The following is a 23,254-nucleotide window of genomic DNA, read 5'->3' on the forward strand; positions in this document are numbered from 1 at the left end:
GCTTTTCTCACTCTTGTGCATGAGCCAGCTCTATGATCTCCATCTATGGCCTCCAACTGTTGCCATCTACAGTTCATGTATTTTGGTCTCAAGAAAATAATGAAAGCCAGATTCAAGATTCTTAACATGTGACTCTGCTTTATAGATATGTTGGAAAATGATGCTCACTGAGCCTGTTGATAAAAAGGTATATATAATAGCACTGTATATGAGTGCAAATTTAAATATTACCAGTGTCCTGACAGAAATGCTTAAAGCACAAGGCACTGTATGACTTGACTGTGACCTTTACTATTTGTAATTTAAGACCATTTTAGACCATGTTCCTTTTTTTAGTCAATAGCAGGGTTGATTTAAATGACTGGTGGTGGTGTTGTGAAGCCACAGTGTAAACTAGGGCTGTGTGATATGGACAAAAAAAACCTATCACGATATTTTGATCAATTTTGCGATTTCGATTTTAATCAGGATTTTGACACACACAGACATGCTTTAGTCATAAATGCATTCAGTATAAATTTTAAACATATTTCCAAAAGAAAACCAATGAGAGCTTTATCAAATGTCTCTAGAACAGACATAAGTCAAAATAATCACCAAGTAAAGATGTCAAACAAAATGTCTAGACATATGGGAAAAAAAATTAAAATAAAAAAATAAAACCGTGTTCAGGGTTTTTTTTCTTCTTTTTTTCCTTTTTTTTTTTGCCATGCATTGGTCATAAAGCTCACTGTAGCGGTGCCTCAGGTGTTTTGCCCAATATATTTATTGCCCAAGGGTCACACGTACTCAATCTGCAGTGCGTATACAGTAAGTTGTGTGTACGCGGTTCAGAAGCAGCAACGAGATTGCATTATTGTAACGCGAAAGCACATTAAAATAATGCACAATTGAATCTATCCACTCGCACCAGTGATGCGCGGGTCAATGTATTAATAACCCGCACCCTATGGGATTTAAATCCTGCCATGATTCAAAACTGAAAATAAAGTTCTGAAAGGTTGAAACAAAGTGTTGGAGAACTCAAAATCTTACAAAAAAAGTTTTGCAAGATCGAAAAATAAGATTTGCAAGCTTGCAAAATGTAAAAAAATAAAAATATCTCTGCAAACGTTGTTTTTGAGATTTCCTTCTTCAGAACTGCAACATTTGTTTTACGATGTTGCGCTTGAGTTTTGAGTTTGAGTTTTGAGATTGAGTTTCAAATTTGTCACTGTTCTCCCACTGTATTAGATTATTTTCCAGGTTTGAAACCTTCTAAATGGTGATCTGAAAACTGGTGTGCGAACGTGTGAAAAAAAGTTTTGAAACTCTGAAAACAGAGTTTTGCAGGCTTGCAAAGTGGTAAAAAAAATTAAATCTCTTCAAACATAATTTTTTTTTATTGAGTTTTCCTTCTTCAGAAGTGCAACACTCTTTTTAATGGTGTTGTGCAATCATTTTTTCAGAGTTTCAAATTTGTCACTGTTCTCCCAGTGTATAGTTTGTTTTCAAGATTTGAAACCTTGTAAATAGTGATCTGAAAACTGGTGTGCCAATAGGTGAAAAAAAAGTTTTGAAACTGAAAACTGAGGTTCGAAAGGGCGAAACTTATTACATTACATTACATTTGCACTCCTATTGCAGACAATTTTTTCAGAGCTGTCCAATCACAAGTCGTATTTACTGGAAAGGTGGGATTGACCGACTGCTCCGCCAATGACAAAAGCGCACAGGATAAGCAAACAGAGGATGCACAGATTTCTGGCCACAAGGCGGTCCCGTCTAGGATGGCGTGCGGTCCAGTTCTAAAATAAGGTTACCGACTTGTCGCTGGAATTCACCATACAATTGCCAGTAGCCACTGAGTTTACCACTGATATGCCGGCGTTGTGTCAGTATACACATTCACCTCACTTTCCTCAGCTGGCGACTCACTTTCCTCAGCGAATGACTCACTTTCCTCACGCAGCGAACGACTCACTTTCCTCACGCAGCTGGTGACTAACTTTCCTCACGCAGCTGGCGACTCACTTTCCTCACGCAGCTGGCACCTCACGCAGCTGGTGACTCACTTTCCTCACGCAGCTGGCACCTCACTTTCCTCACGCAGCTGGCACCTCACTTTCCTCACGCAGCTGGTGACTCACTTTCCTCACGCAGTGGACCACTGACTCTCTCTTCATGTAGAGACCGATTATTACAATTTAAGTGACTTCTATAGTGCATCCAAAAGGATATTTAGATATTATATTTAAATATTCAGAAAGTGTATTTTTTTTACTTTCATTAAAATATTAAAGTAAAATTATAAATAATTGCCTATTACAAATTTATGAACGCATGGTTAACTTATTTTCTGCAATCACTATAGGCTATATGTATTGAGACATTTTAAAATCTATATTTTGTAAAAATAATAAAAAATAAACCTGAATTATAATCTAAACATCTGTATTTTCATATATTATATAAGTAGTATCTATATAAAATATAAGTATATATATAACATAAATAAGTAGGCTAATAAATATATAATGTTTAAAACATATGATAAACTATTTGTTCACCACCACATGACTAAAATTGATACTGTGTGTATGTGAAAGAGAGTGCTTTCTGCATTGAGGATATTCTGTAGTCTCAGACCTTCGTTTGGGTAAATCTTTACTGGATTGTCTGTACTCAATCCTTATCCATCTTCAAGAATCAGCTTAAAACACATCTCTTCCAAATTTATTTGACCCTCTAACTTTAACACTCACTATTCTTTAAAAAATAATAATATTAGGCTTTCTAATCTTTTGTATTCTATCGGTTTTCTTTTATTATACAATTAACAAAAGGTAAAAAAAGACCTCTAACACTAGCTTGCTCCATTCTTTTTCTATTCTATCTGTTTTCTTTTTTCTTTATTATATAATTTAAAAGCCTTTGTTACGTGTAAGCTGAGACTTGTTATAGCACTTGTATATCATTGCTCTTTTGTTGTTTTTTATTGCTTCCATTGTCCTCATACGCTGTTTGTGACGGATTAAGAGACGATAGAGTTGACATTTTGATTCACCGACTTTGCAAAAACCCAACAAAAACACGTCCTAAGAGTCCAAAAGCATTCACTGCGCAATGAAGCTTGTTAGAATTAATAAATACAGTTAGAATGTCCTTATAATTTAAGCCATGAAAAAACGTTTTACGTATTTATATTCATTTAACATTAAGCAATTCTTGAGTATCAGCCCGCACCGCATCGAGTTAAAAAATTCTCATCTTTTCAGAGAGCCGCAAGCGCAGTGCTGGTCATGTAACCAGAACCAAACAATCAGCTTCATCCTTTCCAGTAACAACATTGAAAGCTCAGCCAAGATGAAGGAATTTTGAAATAAATTTAGTAGCAGAGCTACTGCAATTTTTAGTGCTGCAAATTAATTTATCCTTTGCTGAAATTTCCGCGTCTTCATGGAGAGAGCAGGTCATAGTTGCTTAGCAACAGCAGACGCCTCCCCGGGCGCCGCAGCATAAATGGCTGCCCACTGCTCCGGGTGTGTGCTCACAGTGTGTGTGTGTGTGTGTTCACTGCTCTGTGTGTGTGTGCACTTCGGATGGGTTAAATGCAGAGCACAAATTCTGAGTATGGGTCACCATACTTGGCTGAATGTCACGTCACTTTCACTTTCTTAGAAGCGCAACTGCCCGAGCGCTTTGGAAAGAAGGAGAAAGCGACGCGTTTTCAGGCGTGACATGTGAACGGCCCTTAACACGGTGTTTTGTTCCTTTAATTCCCCTTTTTAAAATTTTAGGACCGTTTATTTTGCGTATCCTGTGCGCTTTTGTCATTGGCGGAGCAGTCGGTCAATCCCACCTTTCCAGTAAATACGACTTGTGATTGGACTGCTCGTCAGCAGACAGCAAAGCATTGGACAAGAGCAGAAGGCCCTCCCTACAGGCTTTTTTTTTAGTTGCGAGTTTGCGAATCTTCATTTTTGCTCACTGAGTTTCAGAGCAGAGCTGCGTGACAACGCTGCCACAAATCACGTGAGTCGCAAGCTCGCAACTGTGTGGGCGTATCTGCGCAAAGTGGGTGTTGTAAACTCAGCTCTGAAAAAATTGTCTGCAATAGGAGTGCAAATGTAATGTAAAAAGTTTCGCCCTTTCGAACCTCAGTTTTCAGAGTTTCAAAACTTTTTTTCACCTATTGGCACACCAGTTTTCAGATCACTATTTACAAGGTTTCAAATCTTGAAAACAAACTATACACTATGAGAACAGTGACAAATTCGAAACTCTGAAAAAATGATTGGACAACACCATTAAAAAGAGCTTCGCGCCCTTCTTGCCACTTCCCGCCGAAACGGGTGTGGCCCAACCTATAAAAGGAGCTCGAAAAGGCTGACTCACCTGATTTTTCATCTCTTCAGTGAAGCTCACACATCGCTGGATCACGGAGGAAGCAAGCGCCGTCTGAGATGGATATCAGCGGGACGAGCCATTCTGAAGCTGCTGGCCTTCGCCGCCTTCCACTGCCGTTCCTGCTGCGCTGTCCGGCGCCTATATCCTTTCAATTCTGTTATATCCAACTGTTCTTTATGTGTGTGTTCGCCCTGCGACACACACTCGTAAAAGAGCTCGCGTCTTTTTTAAGATGCCTTCCTGCGGCTCGTCAGAGCCCCACTCAGCGAGGGAGACCGGTACGTCATCTGTGTCTCCTGCCTGGGTGAAGATCATGCAGCGCTCGCGCTCGCTGACGGTGGATGCCCTTACTGCGAGCTGTTGCCATGGTGACTCTGAGGACTCGCCTGGCCTTTTTCTCTGAGCCTGCATTCTCCGCTGCGCTGAGGCGCACTAAAAGCGTTGCTTCCAGCGGATTCCGGAACCGTCTTCAGCTCAACCGAGCTCGCCGGTTCGCCCTGCTTCACCGGCCCCCCCTGCATCGCTTCCCGGTGGACAGCGCCCGCTGTTTGCCGGCGCGTCGTCCGAGGAAGTCGATCTCAGGGCCGCATCGGGGGAAGAGGACACGCGCTCTCTGCTAGCTTCGGGCAGTGAGGGCTGGGCGAGCTCCGAGGATCTCGCGCCTTCTGCTCAGAAGCCCAGCAGACGAGCTGACATCGAGAAGGAGCCGGGGCGAGTGCTCGCGTTGGCCGCGACGTGTCTCGGCCGCGAGTGGTCTGCACCAGCGCCCCCCCTCTCATTCCCGGCTGGATGGTATGTTCCTTTTGGATGAGCGTACTTCTCAAAGCCCGCCTCATTTCTTCCTGAGCTTCACGAAGAGGTGGCGAAGGCTTGGAACGCTCCATATTCAGCGCGAACTCGTTCGTCTGTCTCACTAGCATTCTCCACACTGGATGATGCTAAAAACAGGAACTACCAGTCACTTCCGCCGGGGGAACAGGCGATAGCGAGGCACCTTTGTCCGCCCTCTGCTGGACGGCGGCAAAAGCGGTGTTGCCATCTAAAGCCTGCTGTGTGACGCTGCGGCTGCACTACTCGCGATGGCTGCTTCATCGAAGCGCAGGTGTACGAGTTCCGCTGTGGCCGAGCTCTCACCCAAGCGCGCCGCTTTTTCAGTTTCAGGAATTGTGACTGTCTCAGCGTTTTCTGTAACGCGCAAGCCTGCACAGTTGCCCGCTTGCCTGCACACAAAAGCCGTTATCACAACAGCTTCAGCAACGCAGCTCGAGACCCCCGTTCTCGCTCTACCGGCCGTCTCCCCGCGCCGCGGGGACCGCGGCAGAGGATTACGGTGAGGCCGGCAGCCCCGAAGCCATCCTAGGAAAGCCATCTATGCATGCTGCATGACGCTGCGTCTGCACTACACACGATGGCTGCTTAAACAAAAAAAAAAAAAACATCGAAGCGCCGGTGTAGAGTTCCGCTGTGGCCGGGCTCTCACCTAAGCGCGCCGCTGTTTCAGTTCCAGAGATTGTGACTGTTTCAGCGTCTTTTGCAATGCGCAAGCCTGTACGGTTGCCCGCTTGCCTGCACACAAAAACCGTTATCACGGCTACCCAGATATTTCCCAAAAAAGGTGTAATTTCTGGTGTCCCGGCCACGGCCGATGTTGCTATAAATGTAGTGACGATGCCAACTGTTCAGTGCCCATCTCCACATATAAGCACAGCCCTTCACACAGGGCTCACGCCCATAAAAGCGACTCAAGTCGATCACGAGCACTACATAGTAAACGTGCCCACTCCTCAGTGCCCACAATCACTATGTCACACGCTTCATGTGGTTTCTGTAAAAACGAAACCCGTTCACGTTCGTCCGGCCACGGCCGATGGTGCTATAAATGTAGTGACGATGCCCACTCCTCAGTGCCCATCTCCACATGTAAGCACAGTCCTGCACGCAGGGCCCGCATCCACAAAAGCGACTCAAGTCGATCACGCGCACTGCATAGTAAACGTGCCCACTCCTCAGTGCCCACAATCACTATGTCACACGCGTCATGTGGTTTCTGTAAAAACTAAACCCGTGCACGTTCGTCCGGCCACGGCCGATGGTGCTATAAATGCAGTGACGATGCCCACTCCTCAGTGCCCATCTCCACATGTAAGCACAGCCCTGCACACAGGGCCTGCGCCCATAAAAGCGTCTCAAGTCGATCGTGCACACTGCATAGTAAGCGTGCCCACCCCTCAGTGCCCACATTTACTATGTCACACGCGTCATGTGGTTTCTGTAAAAACGAAACCCGTGCACGCTCGTCCGGCCACGGCCGATGGTGCTATAAATGCATTGACGATGCCCACTTCTCAGTGCCCATCTCCACATGTAAGCACAGCCCTGCACACAGGGCTCGCGCACATAAGATCGACACAGATCGGTCGAGCGCGCCGCATAGTAAACGTGCCCACTCCCCAGTGCCCACATACACTATGTCACATACGGCGCGTGGCTTCTGTAAAAAAGAGGCCCGCGCACGTACGCTCTGCACAGGCAGACAGCGAGTTGAAAGTGGTAAATGTGCACATATGCAGCCCACAGTTACTCGCAGACATATCGAGTCCCACGGGACCTGTTCAGCCTTCCCCCAGTCGGTTAAGCACTGGGACGGGGTCGAGGAGGAGCGATCTGCCCGCTGTGATCAGCGCGCTCCCCGCCTCAAATGCGCAGCACACCCGAGCGCCGCCGTTGCCCAGTCAACAGAGCGCGCTTCACATCCAGCCCTTAGCCATTCATGCAGATGCATGGTCAGCGCTTCCATGGATTTCGAATTGGGTGCTAGGCATTATAAAGAGAGGCTACTCGCTACAGTTTTTTTCGACGCCCTCCGCGCTTTTCAGCGCGCGTCGAAACTACGGTCAAAACAGTAGTAGCACACATACTTTCTGGCCGAAATATCAAAACTGTTGAGCAAAGGGGCTGTAGAGCCTGTGTCTCAAGCTCAAAGCGAGGGGGGGCTGTACAGCAGATGCTTTCTGGTGCCCAAGAGAGACGGGGGTCTCAGGCCCATACTGGATCTAAGACAGCTGAACAAGGTATTGATGAAACGCAGTTTCAAAATGCTTACGACCAGGAAGCTCCTCGCGCAGATTCGCAGAGGGGACTGGTTCATGTCAATAGATCTGAAGGACGCGTATTTTCAAATACAGATAGCGTCAAACCACAGGCGATATTTGAGATTTGCCTTCGAGGGCCAGGCATACCAGTTTACAGTCCTGCCGTTCGGCTTGTCCGTGGCTCCTCGTACGTTTACGTAGACTCAGAGGCATGCGAGTGCTGAATTATTTGGACGACTGGCTGGTTCTGGCCCGATCACGAGCAGAGCTCGTGGACCACAGGGCCGTTTTACTCGATCACCTTGAGAAGCTCGGCCTCAGTGTCAATTGGGCGAAGAGTTCGCTGAACCCCAGTCAGACGATTCTGTTTCTGGGTATAGTTCTGAACTCGTGTTCCATGACGGCGCGGCTGTCACCACAGCGCGTGATGGGCATTCAGCGCGCAGCGAGTTCTTTCCGCTCCATCATATCAACTGTTTGGAAATGCTGGCAGTGGAGAACGCGCTGATGCGCTTTTGTTCCCAAATCAAGAATCACCACGTCTTAGTCCGTTCGTGCGACATGTCTGTGGTGTCCTACATAAATCGCCAGGGCAGTCTCGGGTCCCGAAACCTGTACAGGCTAGCGGAACGCCTCCTGGTTTGGGCTCAGCGCAACGTGCATTCGCTGAGGGCAGTGCATGTGCCTGGGCTACAGAATCTGGGTCCAGACAGGCTGTCCAGAGGCAATGTTCCTACGGGCGAATGGTCTCTACACCCGCAAACAGTCCGGCTGTTGTGGGAGAGATTTGGCAGAGCGGAGGTGGACCTCTTCGCGTCCCACGAAAACGCTCACTGCCCTGTGTTCCTTTCCAAGAACGAAAGCGCGCTGCTCCAGCTGTTTGTCTCGTTCGGTCGACGTTCCAAGGGAATGGCTGTTTCGAGACAGACTCTATCCAGATGGATAGTTGACGCCATAGCGTTAGCTTAAGCTTCCAGGGGCCTTCAGTGCCTGTTGGGCGTCAGAGCACACCCCACAAGAGGCGTCGCCTCGTCGTGGGCGTGGTCTACTGGGACCTCCTTGCAGGATATATGTATGGCGGCAGGTTGGGCCTCGCCGTCTACATTTATCAGGTTCTATAACCTGGAGGTTCCCGCCTTGCAAGCAAGGCTGCTGTCGGTATAGTCGAATCAGGACCCTGAGGGGTATTCTGAGTTCATGAGCGCTATGCGCTGCCGACTGTTATATGGGCAGTATTGCGTAAGACCTGCATTGCCACATTGGTCAGGCTTTGCCTCAGCTGTGTGATGTCATATTGCTGCATCTACGGATGCTGCTAGATATGGGACGGAGGGCTTTCCCCCTTTTCTGTCCTGGACTCTCTGTGAGTCCCTCAGGTGACTGTGCACTGTAAATCCTGGGCGTTGCTTCAGGTTTATTGGTGTGTGATCCCTGCGTGCACGGCGTTTTACATTGGGTTCCCGTAGCGTCTTAGCTAAGACGCAGTACGAGAGAGCTCTCGTAAGAGAGTGTACTCGGTTACTAAACGTAACCTCGGTTCTCTCTAGAAGAGCGAACGAGTACTGCGTTCTCTGCCGTGCGCACGATTCACTCTGGTTCGCTTCGGCGATGAAATAAATCAGGTGAGTCAGCCTTTTCGAGCTCCTTTTATAGGTTGGGCCACACCCGTTTCGGCGGGAAGTGGCAAGAAGGGCGCACCGCAGAACAAGCCAATGAGCCAACGAGCCGTCTCGCCTATGGCTGTGTACTGCTGCATATGCGCTTTACAAAAATACAAAATTAAGGATAATTTTTTGCTTCAGTATTTCGTGAAAAGAGACTTTTCCCGTAGCGTCTTAGCTAAGACGCAGTACCCGCTCGCTCTTCTAGAGAGAACCGAGGTTACGTTTAGTAACCGAGTACGGTTTCAAACCTGGAAAACAATCTAATACAGTGGGAGAACAGTGACAAATTTGAAACTGAAAAATTCTTTGTGCAACATCGTAAAAAAAAATTTGCAGTTCTGAAGAAGGAAATCTCAAAAACAACAATGTTTGCAGAGATATTTTTATTTTTTTACATTTTGCAAGCTTGCAAATCTTATATTTCGATCTTGCAAAACTTTTTTTTTGTAAGATTTTGAGTTTTCGAACACTTAGTTTCAACCTTTCAGAACTTTATTTTCAGTTTTGAATCATGGCAGGATTTAAATCCCATAGCACCCGACCGACGTTTTCAACTAACCCGCCCGCAACTCGGACCGCATTTTTAAAAAGCAGTAGGAATGCTCATCGTAGCGTCATTGGGCAATAGGAACGTAGGCAAAACTAGGCACAAAAAAAAAAAAACTTATGTTATAATTTTGTCAAGAATTATAAAAAATAGTCAGTAAGCTCATAATTTGTACTATAATAGGCTAGTCTGGCTATGTCTATTTGTATGTTTCTGCAAGGTCAGCAGACATTGAGGCTCGGGTTTGTTCCGATCAGAGCTCGTGAGCGGAGAGCGCATTTCTGAATATCCCGATCCGCTCGCTCATTCCGTGGGGTCTCGCTCAACCCAGAATGGCCTGCTGGTTCGAAAATATGCAAGGAGTCATTTAATTGTTTAGTAATAAACTGGTGTTTTCTGTGTCGCTGCAAAGATGAAGTCGACAATGCAGACTCGCCATGAACGCCAGAGAGAAATGCACATTTAATATGGATTACATCATCAGAGAGTAGCCCATTTATTTTGGTTTGAATATTTTCGTTTAAAAGAAGACATTTCAAGCTTTCTGTAATGTAGGGCCTACAGCCTATATTTCTCAAATATGTGAGGCACACGCTGAGTTTAGTTCACATGCAATGCAAGTGATTGTGCAGGCGCCTTATTACATTGTCTGCTAGGCTATATATTTGCTTCTTATTTATTAAATACGGGCAACTGATTGATAAAACATTGATCAAAATTAAGATACAATTTATATAAAACGAAAATCTTTTAAAAAGAGTTTTCTATAAAACAAAACTTAATGAAGTCGTCAAAATCATGTTTTACCAAAAACAGCAACGTTGCTCCCCATGCAGTCTTCTTTGCCGCCTCCATCTCTACGTGCAGACTGAGCTCATGCGTTATCTTCACCAGTTATTCAGCCAATAAAATGTAGGCCTATGTATTTAAAAAATGTACTATATAAGTGACAAAGGTTTAATTGGCATTTTTATTTCAAAGGACCCGACCGACCGGGACCCGAATATCATTAAAAATAGTTTTGGATGACTCATAACCGCGGGCAACCACGGGCAACCGCAGGCAACCGCTCATTTTGGATCAACCCGCACATCACTGACTCGCACGCAGATTTCCTTTGCTCTGTTAACAAAACCAGATGCGCGTGCTCAGATCATAGACTGTATAAGGCTCAGATATATGCTGCCTTACAACGTGTCTCCTCTCGCTCAACCTGTGTCCTGTGCACTTACAACTCTCTCTGTGCTCACAGCGCAAGATATTAAATATTTTCGCACCTTTCTATTTATAACCTTTTCTGTTCTAATCTTTCTACCGCGTGCAGTGTGAACGTTCTGGGGTGCGTTTCCCGAAAGCATCGTTAGCCAACTATGGTCGCAAGTTCCGTCGTTACCAACGTAGTTCAACGATTTGGTGTTTCCCGAAACCATAGTTCAAACAAACATTCGCAAATTGCATCGCAAACTTGTGTCGTTGGAACGACAGATCTCCACCTATGGTTAGAAGCATAGTTCGTCGTTAGTTTGCTGTGTCGACGTCGTTGATTGCGCCGCACCTGGGCTATGTTCTATTCAGAGTTATCGACCCTATGCCCTAATTCCTTTAGACGATTTCACCATGCACTTTTAATGATTTAAAAGAGTTAAAGTTGTGGTTAAAGTTTATTACCTAATTCGCCTTCTTTATTTTTATTACAAATGCAGTTTGAAACTATACAGCAACGTGGCCCTCGCAATTATTCTCCCTTCGAAGTGCTCTCTGAAAGCATTAATCATGCCGATTGGAACACAGCCGCATCATTTCGTTTGTGCGAAGAAACGGCGAGTTTGTCAAGTGAGTTACCTTTGTAAAAACATTCCAAAAGACATATTTGTCATATAACAATATTGGTAAAACAGTGTGTTAGAGGTTTTCACTTATATAAAATGTTAACACTCAAATCAAAGTACTTTTATAGTAAATGAATGTACCAAAATAAAGTAACAAAAATTTATAAATATGTGAGAGAATTTGTTGTTTTTACAGAATTATAAAATAGAATACTCTCTACAAATGTGTTTGTGTATGTACGTATATATATATATATATATATAGAGAGAGAGAGAGAGAGAGAGAGAGAGACAGACACACAGTATAGACACTGTTTGCAAAATTGTTTTTTTGTGCGTGTTTTTAAGTGTTCATTTAATGCATATCAGCAAATAAACCAAATATTTAACAGATGTTATGTCAGATTAAATAAATGGTTTAAACTGCAATGGTGGCTGGATGCTGCACAGGTGACAGGAGGTATGGGTGAAGAAGATATCCTGTCTCCTAGCAGCCAGCTATCACCAAAGCCATGCATCCTCTTCAGCCACCTGCAAACTGCAGAAGTTGCCCACACAAAAGAGTCATGTGTGCTTCCATCACCCATCCATCAGGCCATCACCCACCACCTCCAGAAATTTCCAACAGCATAATAATGGAGTGTAGTTAACAACTGAATTTAAGGTGTTGTTTCTTCTTATTGCCCTCTGAAGATATGAAGCCTGATGTTAGAGGACCAGGCAGGAGGGGGCCTGATGTTGAAGGGCCAGACTGGAGAGGGCCTGATGTTGGAGGGCCAGACTGGAGAGGGCCTGATGTTGGAGGGCCAGACTGGAGAGGGCCTGATGTTGGAGGGCCAGACTGGAGAGGGCCTGATGTTGGAGGGCCAGACTGGAGAGGGCCTGATGTTGGAGGGCCAGACTGGAGAGGGCCTGATGTTGAAGGGCCAGACTGGAGAGGGCCTGATGTTGGAGGCCTGAACTTTGAAGGCAAAGGCCTGGTTGATACACATGTATACCTCCAAGGATCCTTCCATTGCAACAGGCCCCATGATGGCCAAAACTTTCTCCTTTCCTTCCTCTGAGGGAGAGGAGGAACTGTATTGATACCCCATCAGTCTTGTTTGCTTCCCTCTTACGTGCCGTAGCCCTCCATTTGGTCACAATTGCGAAGTCCCTCCATTATTCTTGACTTTCTTGGCTTTGTTCGTATCCATAGCCAGCATAATTTTTTTTTGAGTGATTTCTGCACAGATTTTATTTTTGTCAGCATTTGTAATGCTGTTTTGCAGCTTTGAAAATAGCTGGACTTAATTATTTTCCCCCTCCTCCAAAAGAACTGCAATTTCATGCTTTGGAAATTAGGGTTTTCAGCTAATTTTCATTAACGCATGGCAGAATGGCAAGGGGACTTAAATAGGAAAAATTTAACACAATAAGCATCAGGTGTCCACAACAGTACACCACAGTTAAAAAAAAAAAATTTAATTGTGGTTAATTAGCCTATATCAGTATTAGCTAAATAGCCTAAGAAATAGTATGTATATGAAATTGTGAAATTATTGACATTGAGATCAGAAAAGAGCACATTTTTAACTCCGTGTGTGTATATAATGTATTGCAGAACAAATGAATGATTCGTTATTACTCGACTCGTAATATCATTTCAAAAGCGTAATTCGAGTCGAAGAAAAGATAAAATAAAACCAAATTACTGAAGGTGGCGGTATGTGCTCATGTCTCCCGTCTGCCATTAGATCGAAGAAGAAGAAGAACGACGGCTCAAACCAGCGTAGTTTGAACGATGGATCTGCGACACAGGTACTATGGTTTCGGGAAACAGTAGTGACTAGCTAGTTGATTTCTTTAAAGATGCATCGTACTATCGTAGTTAAACCAGCGAGTTGCATCGTTGTACGGGAAACGCACCCCAGATCCGTTAACATGGGCTCGAAAAAAAGGCTAGGCATCACAGACAGAGTGTGTGAACCTGGAGTTAGGCATATGCCCAGTCTGCTCTGTTCTCGCGCTCTACTTAGGTGCGCTGCATCCTGATTGGTTCAGATAACATACTGCGGGAGGTCGGGGCCGCGGAAAATCGTGCTATAAAGCTATTTAGAAATTTTCGATTTCGATTAACCGCACAGCCCTAGTGTGAAAATCAGTGGAACTGTTTTTGTCACCAGGGGTCAGACTTAATAACATGCACTCATTTGCTATTAGCATGGAGCCGCAGTGCATGTTTGTGTGCAAGGAAGGTGATGTTAATGATTTAGGTGCACAAACATGTCACGACTGATATACTTGATGTCAGTCAAGATGCCAGTGACTGATGCCAGTCTCCCCATCCATTACCTGTTGAAACTTCTCACTTGTATAATTAAGCACTCGTCCATTTTTCTCTGTTTCACACCACTGCTGAGCTTCGTGCTGCTCCCATATGTTAAAACTTACAAATCTTTTTCATTACTTCAGGAATGAGGGTTTATAACTCCACTTGGCCTCAGGCAAGGGCTCTGAAAGTTTAATTTTGTTTTGACTACCTGCCATTCGACTGTGGAGGTGTCCAGTTTGACTGTGTGGAGTACTAGCTCAGATTGTGGTATTAAGACAGTATTCAGCTGCTGCTGCTCCTCCTTCTTGTCATCTACTTTCTCATTCCTTTTGTACTTCCTTTTTTCTTTCTCATTTTATCTCCTAGATTGCTCTGAACCTCTTTCTTTTTGACTGAAAGCTGTAAATTTACTCTGTTAAACAAAAGGAGATATTTGTAAGTGTTACACTGAAACCATACTGTGAAAGTATACAGCCTGTGTTTATGTTCACTCTTCCATGACCGTGTTTGTTAATTCATTGCTAATGTTTGCTCTTTTCAATTGCAGTAAAAACACTTTGTTTGACTGGACTTTTTGATTTTCTAAAGAAAGCATGAGTGGTTCTTACCTGTGCAGAACTGATGCAAGAGTGTTGTGGGTGGTTGCCAGGGTGTGCCAAGGCATTCCGTATCCAGTAGGCAAAGATTTTATTTCTCATTATTTCAGTAATAGCTCATCTCTCAACAGGCCATATTAAATTAGCCATATTTTTATGTACTTTGGTCAAATTGTGTTGGGCGATTTACATACTGAAGTTTAAAGCTCTATGAAACTTGGCCTGTTTTTCACTCTGAGATACACAGAACATGTAAATTTTTATATTTAAACTGCAATATTTTTGTGGTTAAATAATCACACACAGTAGTCCATATCACCATTAAAATTTGATTAATTCTGCAGCCCTACTTTTGATTTATTAACCAATATTTGCCAAATTCTGAGACATTTTGCATTATTCAGTAAATTTTGTTTTAATGACTTCTTTTATTCTGGCTGTATTTTCTGCTTCTCAGAAATCATAGGGCCCTAGATTAGGTGTTTGAACAAATCACTCAGTATGCAAAATGTTAAGCAATATACTTGGCCTGTGTGTGTGTGAGTGTGTGTTTGTGTGTGTGTGTGTGTGTGTGTGTGTGTGTGTGTGTGTGTGTGTGTGTGTTTGTGTGTGTGTGTGTGTGTGTGTGTGTGTGTGTGTGTGTGTGTGTGCCATGTGCTGCTTAAATATTAGGGTGCAGTTTATTGCTCATCATTTGACAACACTTTAATTTAAACAGAATAGAGCTTTTTCAAACACACACACACTTGTCTGACTCTCATGCTTCACATTTGAAGAGTATTGATGAATTCCCATGCAGAGTTTTGAAAACATGACCTTTTTCTTATCATCAGTCACCATGAGAACTAGTTAGCCCCTTAATCCACTGCCTTCCTTCCTAATAATGAGAATCAGAGCTTGTGCGATTGAAACGCAGATGGCGAGAATAAAGTCTTAAAGTGAATGGGTTTAAAAGAGGGGGCAGCTCAGAAGTTTGGATCACTCAAATTCTGTTCCAAAAAAAACATAGGCAGCTAACTTCTTAAGCAGCATCCTAACTGAAATGGCACAGATTTGAATCTCACTGATCACTTAATGGTTGTTAAAAAAAATTAAGATTAAAATACTTTATAGTAGATGAAGATATTTTGTTTATACTTTGTAGTGTAGACACTTTGAATGTTACTGGAATGTAGATATGGAAAACTCTGTGAACTGTGTTTTAGCTGTACGTGATTCAGCTGTGCATGCTGACTCTGCATATTTTCCAGCTTGAGTAGTTTTTACACACATACAGATGTGTTTTGTTGTCCCAAGTCCTTCAGGCAACACATATTGATGAGGCAGTGATCCCAGTGTAACTCAAACATGAACAAACACACATGGATTTGGTTTGTTTTCTATTAATCAGCAAAGTTTGCAGCCTGTTTGTGAGTTTTGTGCATGTGGGAGAGAGATGGAAGGCTGCTTTCATTAAAAGATTTGTGAGATTTCTTGATGTAATGGCAATTTTGCCATTTTATGAGTTTATCTTTAGATCAGTTATACTCATTGTACACACACACACACACACACACACACATACACAAAACATAATCACACACTCAGTCCCTTTGCAAGTAAACACACACACACAAACAAATTGACGCAAGTACAGTTCATATAAACATTTTCTGTTATTTACTGTAGTATATTTCAGCAAGGGCCCTTAAAGCACATTGCATCATCGATTTATGCCTCCTCAGTACTCAAAGAGATTTTGTGAAGGAAAAATCAACTTACGAATGATTTACCGTTATCTCTAAATTTGAAATAGGAATATTTTAGCATTACAAAAATGATGTTGTCCATGCCATAACACTCTTTTCTATTTCATATTTCCCTTTCTATCTAGGAGATGGCTTTGGTGGCCCCTGAGTCTCCTTCAGAGCAGGCCAGAAGAGTCTTCCAGACCTTTGACCCGGAAGGTAAGATTATTTAAAAAGGAAGCATTTCATGTTGTGCATGACAACTCAAAAATGTCATCTCAACCCCAGCAGCTGTGTCAACTCGTCCTTCACTGAGAGGAAGATAAACTTTAGCTCCACAAAACCCAGAGCAAGTTTATGCTCTCTCCAGCTTATGAGGCAAAGTAAAGATCCAAGGCTTTGTGTTTGTTGATACTTTACTGTTACCGAGGAGAGAGTGGGAAATGAGAAAGAACAGACTACATTTGATCTGATTTTAAGGTGTTATTTCAGTGGGGTAAAAGAGCAGTAATTTTGTCGGAGATGGAGTTCATCAAGTGCGACCCGGATGGATCGGTAACTGCAGCAATAGCTTAAAACTCTCCTGATATTTTAGAAACATTTACAAAAGGATAAAATAAATCATATTACTTACACTATTTCATACCTCGGGTCGCTAGCGACCTATACACTTTTTACAAAAAAAAAAACAATTAGAAACCAGACATTCTTTTATACATATATTTTTCTTATGTTGTTTATAATGAATAGATTGAGGAATACTAAGAAAGTTGATGTGCCCTCTCGCGGCTGTAGACGGTAATGTTTTCTCTTGGTTCATTTCTCTCGGTTCATGTCAAATTAATTTTGATAAATAAGTCGCACCTGACTATAAGTCTCAGGACCAGCCAAACTATGAAAAAAAGTGCGACTTATAGTCCGGAAAAATACGGTAATGGCCAGCAGTGTTTTATTTGTGAGCATTTCTGCTGAGGATTTGTGGGGAGGAAAGTCTCACGTGATTTATTACGATTTAAAATAGCCGGCAAAGTCAGCAATATAGCTTTATGAACAAACCACTGATGCCCCTTTAGTCATATGCAGTGCAGTATATCCTTGCATGTAAATCCTGTTCATGTTTTTTCCCACAGTCTGTTGCATGAAGTTATATTTTCCTCCCTAGCTTTTCCTCTTAATACTTATTGCTCTTGTATTAAACCTAAGACTCCTGGTGATGATATAGAGAATAGGTAGAGAGGACATTTGATGGAAGAAATGAGAGCCTGGATCAGAGATCGCCCACTGCACTCTCATATCTGTCAGGTAGTATAGGTTTGTGTGTATATATCACTGAATGTGTCATAGTGAGAACATAAGTGTTCTTCCACAGTTTTGTTTCTAATTTACAATACACACTCAAAAGTGTCATCAGGAACAAGATTAGATGTTCTTGTTTGGCATCTTTTTGCCTTTCAAAGTCATAAACAACATTCCTGTTCCTTGCGTTAATAAGAACAATACTCTGTGTGTGTGTGTGTGTGTGTGCGCGCACATGCATTTCATTTGTCCAATGGAGAAAGAAAAACTTCTCATGCTTCTGACAGTCTGGTTATGTAGTGTAATCAAAATTTACCCCATTAAATTTCCTAATAAATGCCCTTTGTCTTAATATTAATCAGTGCATTGTTTTCATGGAAAACTGTGTATACCTCCTACAAAATTAATCATCCAAGGTGCAGTTATGAAAAAAAAAGGCAATAAAATATTGAGCTGAAAGTCATGATCCAGTTAAACCCTGATGGATGGTGCCACCCGCATCATTTCCCACTGAATATTGTTTCACTCAGAAATGTATCGCATCACAGAAGTAACATTTTGTGAATACCTTTTTATGTCAGTAGTATAGAAGCTATTTTAGCCAAAGTTTCTAATGCATTATTCAAAACACCTTAGAGTATCTAATTTCATACAGTGGTAAAGAATATTTATTGTTCCTAATCCAGTCATTGCTGGAAAGTTTAAGCAGAGAGTTCATTTTACAGCAAACGGAAAAGAGTTAGCCTACCAGCTGCTCTGCAAACATCCTGTCAGACACTTGGAGACCAGAGAGGAGGAAAAACAACATACACCACTCACTCATCCATTCATCAGCCATTGTCTTAGCATGTTTGTGTGCGTGGTCAGCAGAATGTCTTCAATTTGAGAGATGAAACTCATGTTTTATGTTGGGCATAAGTCATCAGTTGTGTGGGTGGGGATCAAGACTCACAGAAGCTCTAATCATCTCCCTCTTTCCTTTTCTGCTTATCTTCAGATAATGGGTTCATTCCAGACACACTGCTTGAAGATGTTATGAAAGCATTGGATCTTGTCTCCGAACATTCTGAAAAAATGCATCACTGTTTCCACAAAAATATTCTCAGCTCAACTGTTTTCAGTGATAATAATAAGAGCACAATAATAAACACATTTCAAAAACATAATCTTTTTCGAAAACAAAATCTTGCCAACCGCAAACTCCATCAGCAAGGTGATATTTGTGTTTGTCATAAAGTGGTGTGAAGAGGTTTGTGCATGTTAAAACTGTGCTCCCTCTGATTGCACAATTTGGGTTCACATGCCATTCAAATAGACTCATTACTCTTATAGAGCAAAGAAGAGAAATAGAGAGTAAAGTCCCAACCTCCCATCTAAAGCCCTGTTTAAAGCCACTCACCATAGTCCCTTTGAAACCTTCACCTCTTAAACAATTTCCCACTTAAATCTGAGCAATTTTAAACCACCTGCTTTCTTACATCAACATTTGACCGCTTAAAAGACAACTTTTGTCTTTCAAGAAGCCTTTCAAAGGGTTTTTTATGTGAAAGTTAATTTACAGAATAACGTTTAGGTCATGTTTGTTTTTACAAAGCACCCTGTTATGTCAAAAGCAGTTTAGTCAAGTGTTGAAGAAGTCTGAACCCTCTTTGAGCCTCTTCTGAAACTATATACAACATAATCAGCGTTTTGGCAATTGTCAATTTTTATGTGTATGTTAAAGTGACCTGTGATCACATTAGAAAGCATTTATCATCCTCTGATTGCTGAGTCTCTGTGAAAGAAAGTTAGTAATGTTATCGATCTCACTGTATGACTTTAAAAGGAAAAGTCTCTCCTGTTTTAACATCACTGAGGTTGTTTTTAAAACAATATTAGGTCAGATTCCAAGCATTACTCACTGTTATATGTTTAGTATCTGAACATAATTCATGATTAAGCTTATTTTGACGACCACGTCAAACAACACATTTCACTGCTTAAGGATGCCAATGAGCAATACATGCAAAAAAACATGCAACATCGCACACACAATGAACTGCACCTTTCATGGTCCCCCATTTCTCTAATTCTTTCTCTCTCTCTCTCTGTCTCTCTCTCTCTCGCTCTTAGTGTGAATCTGATGAAGAGTAAGCTGGATCCAGAGGGGTTGGGTGTTATTCTGCTAGGTCAGTTTCTGCAGGAGTTCTTCTCTAATCAGTTAATGCATCATGTCTCTCTCGATCAGGTTGAATGTTTAAACATGTTTACAAAGTCCAAAATGCTATGATTGGACAGCTCATTGGACTTTGAGACGATCATAAAGTGTCTCCCTCTGTTGTGTATCTAAATGCAAAAATGTTCATAATTGTTTGAATAAAATAGACTACTGGGGGGGGGGGGGGGGGGTCTGAATATTTAACTTGTGACCATCTTTTGATTATTTTAACAAAACCAACAATAATATAATAATTGTAATATTATTAATAATAATAATCTATTTATTATATATTTATATTCTATATACTGTATATAGGTCAGTGGCCCTTGGCTTGGTATTGAGGGCAGAATTCGGCCCTCGGCGAAAACTAATTGAGGAACCCTGATTTAGACTATTATTTCATTAAAGAAATAATTTAATATTTCCATAGTAATAAAAATACAATTCATAAAATAAATTATTAAAGGTATTGTTCACCCACCCAAAAATGACAATTGTGTCATAATTTACTCACCCTCATGGTCCAAAATAGTATATGTAATTTTATCAAAATAAAATTATTTTAGGAGGATTTTAGGAGGATTTATTTGCAGTTAATTATATTAATTTATCGCAACATTATGTAATTAGATAAAAAAAATGTAGTCGCTTACAGGCCCTAGTCAATTTAGAATATTAAAGAGGTATCCATTGAAAATGTGTAGAGGTATCTTATTGGATAACAGTGAGACTGGCTTCACACCAGATACAATTTTTGGTAGCACTATATTTTATGGTCCAGTTCCTCATGTACATACTATGTACTTAGTATAGCAATTACATTAACTATGTAATAACTAGGTACTAACCCTGATCCTAACCCTACCCCACGTAGTTACCTTGTAATACCAGAACTTCCTTAGATAAATACACTTTAAGTGTATTGATTTTTTTTTTTTACTAGTGTGTGCAGGACACTATAGTTCATATATGTGAGTGAGGATAGCAAAATAAAGTAAACTTTGACATATTATACCCATAAATTCTTCATACAGTGGACCACCAGAAAAAATTTATAAAAATTGGGACAAAAAATTATTCAGACACTTTCACCTGACCATGAACTGCTTAAGTGTTATCTGACATTATCAAGATGAACTTGTTCTGACACAGTTTAACTCTTTAAGTTCTTGTCATATTTTATAATAATTCCTTAAACTATTAAGAATAAACTGGTAAGGTGTGAAATGTTGAAGGTGTCTGAATTAATTTTGGTTTGACTGCATATATTTTTATTTATTAGTGCTTATTAGACTATCATGCCATTAGTAACATGCTAACATCTAACTCCTTGAATTGAATATCTAACTAATTGAATATCTATATCAGCTGTGAGTTAAATATTTGTGTGGTGCACAGAGGGGCTGCCTAAAATCAGTCACTTATGAGGTTCATTAGTCAGGATGCTGCCTATGAAGGCAGCTCACTACATTTCGGATTATAGCTACCTCTCCTATTATGGCTGTCCTGTGTTTTTTTTTTTTTTTTTTTTTGTCCCCCTTGATTTTTGCTCTTGTTCAACATTGTTTATTTTATCTTACTGGTTTTTTTTTCATTATGTTCAAATAAACCTACAATCAGCCCCAGATTAAATCTATGTACATGTAGCCCCTCAGAGAGAGAGAGGTGGGGTAGAAGCTGATGGTTATAGTTGGCATGGACTTGCAGCTTCACTGCTTTGTGTTAAATAGATTAGGGCTTTAGGGATACAAGCAAAAAGACCTCAATTTACCATCAAATCAAATACTATAACCCTGTTTCAGGCCCACTCAAAAACATGCACACCCGTGTTTTGGCAGCGAGGCATGCGGTATTGAGGCTAGACAGAGGTATTTGGTTCTTGTCAAGATTGTGTGCTTGGGTCTTGCTGCTGGTTTGAGTTGGTCAATCAGGTCTCTTCAGCAGCTGCACAGGGGGGTGTATGTGATTGTTTTGGACTTAAAGCAATGAATTCCAGTGTACTGTCAGTCTTGAGCATGTCATTACATCTAAAACCATTCACTGAACTGTTGTTTTAAGTTCTCTTGTCCATGTTTATGGAGCGTGTTTTGATGTGTTTGAGCTGGAATGGGACATTTTGGTTAAGTTGTCTTAACTCACTGAAATGTTTTTCTGGCATTCTATGGATGGAGTCAGGTCTAGGCAGTATATGTCACAGTGAATAAGGACACAGACCTGTTTGCTGATGTTCCACAGACTTGATGATTTACATGTCCGCACTGACGCGTGTTGTCTCACTTTTCCAGGGTTTTGTGATCCCAGACTCATTTCCTTTGTATCACTAATGGCCTGAAGCAGTCCAACCATAATAAGAAGGTAAGATACAAACTCATGCTCATTTTGTAATGCCCACGCATGCAAGCACACTTTAATAGCACATATTGCCCCTACTGGGATGAAAGCCCTGGTGGGTCGGTCTCATCCTGTCTGGTCCCTGGGATGTGGAGTCTGTGAGCCACCACGACCTATGGGCCCACACGACTACGATCTCTCAGATTAGCCATTCAAGTCTTTTCTGTGTGTGTTGACAGCTATCAAGAGTATATCGAAGCCGTTTCACTGGACTAATGCCTCAGGCTCTCTGTTCTCTCTTAATTTTGATTTTGTGTTTATACAAAGTCAAACTGAGAAACACGATTTGCATAATTTAAAAGACACGTTCAAATGCATTTTAATGTTATATTTCCAATTTGACTTAAAATTTCAGCTTGATTTCTTCAGTGGTTTTGTTATCGGTCAGTTATCATTCAGTGTTTTTTTATGGTCTCATTTTTTTTTTATAAATTGTAGTTTTAGCTATTATAGCTACAATAATAATTAAATTGTCACAATTTATTCACTATTCCGTCATAACCCATAAGAGATTTTCTTTCTTCTGTGGAACACATAAGGAAATATTATGAATGATCTCTGTTGGTTCCCATGTGGTTCCCCAATGTTAATTTGGCAAAACCTGATCAAATTTATAAATATTTATAAATAATATAAATTATTTTTGTGTGATATGCTATAATATTACAAAAGCATTTAAACCAGTAGTTTGTCTGTTTTGCTTGTTAAAATAAGTTTGATAAAACACTTGAAACAAAGACCCTTTATATGCTTTTAATATTCTCTCATTTAATATTCAGGTTGTTCCAGGTACTCATTCTCAACTCTATGTTCCCTAAATGTTCCCTAGATTGCCACTGGTAGTTAAGTGCTTTTTCTGACTATTGTGGACCATTGCCCATATTCCATACACATCGCCATAAATGACATTTACACATGCCATCCTTAAGCACTAGAGAAAGCACCCCTGACCACCTTGTATGTTCATTGATCACTGTGTGTGTGTGTGTGTGTGTGTGTGTGTGTGTGTGTGTGTGTGTTTGTTTGTTTGTTATACTTTTTGATGGAAGTGTATGTGTATGAGAAGGAGATAGACAGGAGTTTTAGGGATAATGGGTAGGAATTGCCACATCACGCCCCTGAGGACACCCAGGTAACTCTCCATTACTCTGGCAAATGCATTAGCAGTAGCAGTAAAATGTGCAGCCTTTGTTGAGGTTTCCTCTGTGC

At 41.6% G+C, this 23,254-nt stretch overlaps 1 pseudogene; it reads left to right on the top strand.

Moving 5' to 3' along the window:
• Positions 1-23,254, top strand: part of LOC132103506 (ubiquitin carboxyl-terminal hydrolase MINDY-3-like) — a 65,172-nt pseudogene that overhangs the window by 29,654 nt on the left and 12,264 nt on the right.

The sequence above is a fragment of the Carassius carassius genome, chromosome 24 (genome assembly GCF_963082965.1).
Source record: "Carassius carassius chromosome 24, fCarCar2.1, whole genome shotgun sequence".
Taxonomy (NCBI): Eukaryota; Metazoa; Chordata; class Actinopteri; order Cypriniformes; family Cyprinidae; genus Carassius; species Carassius carassius.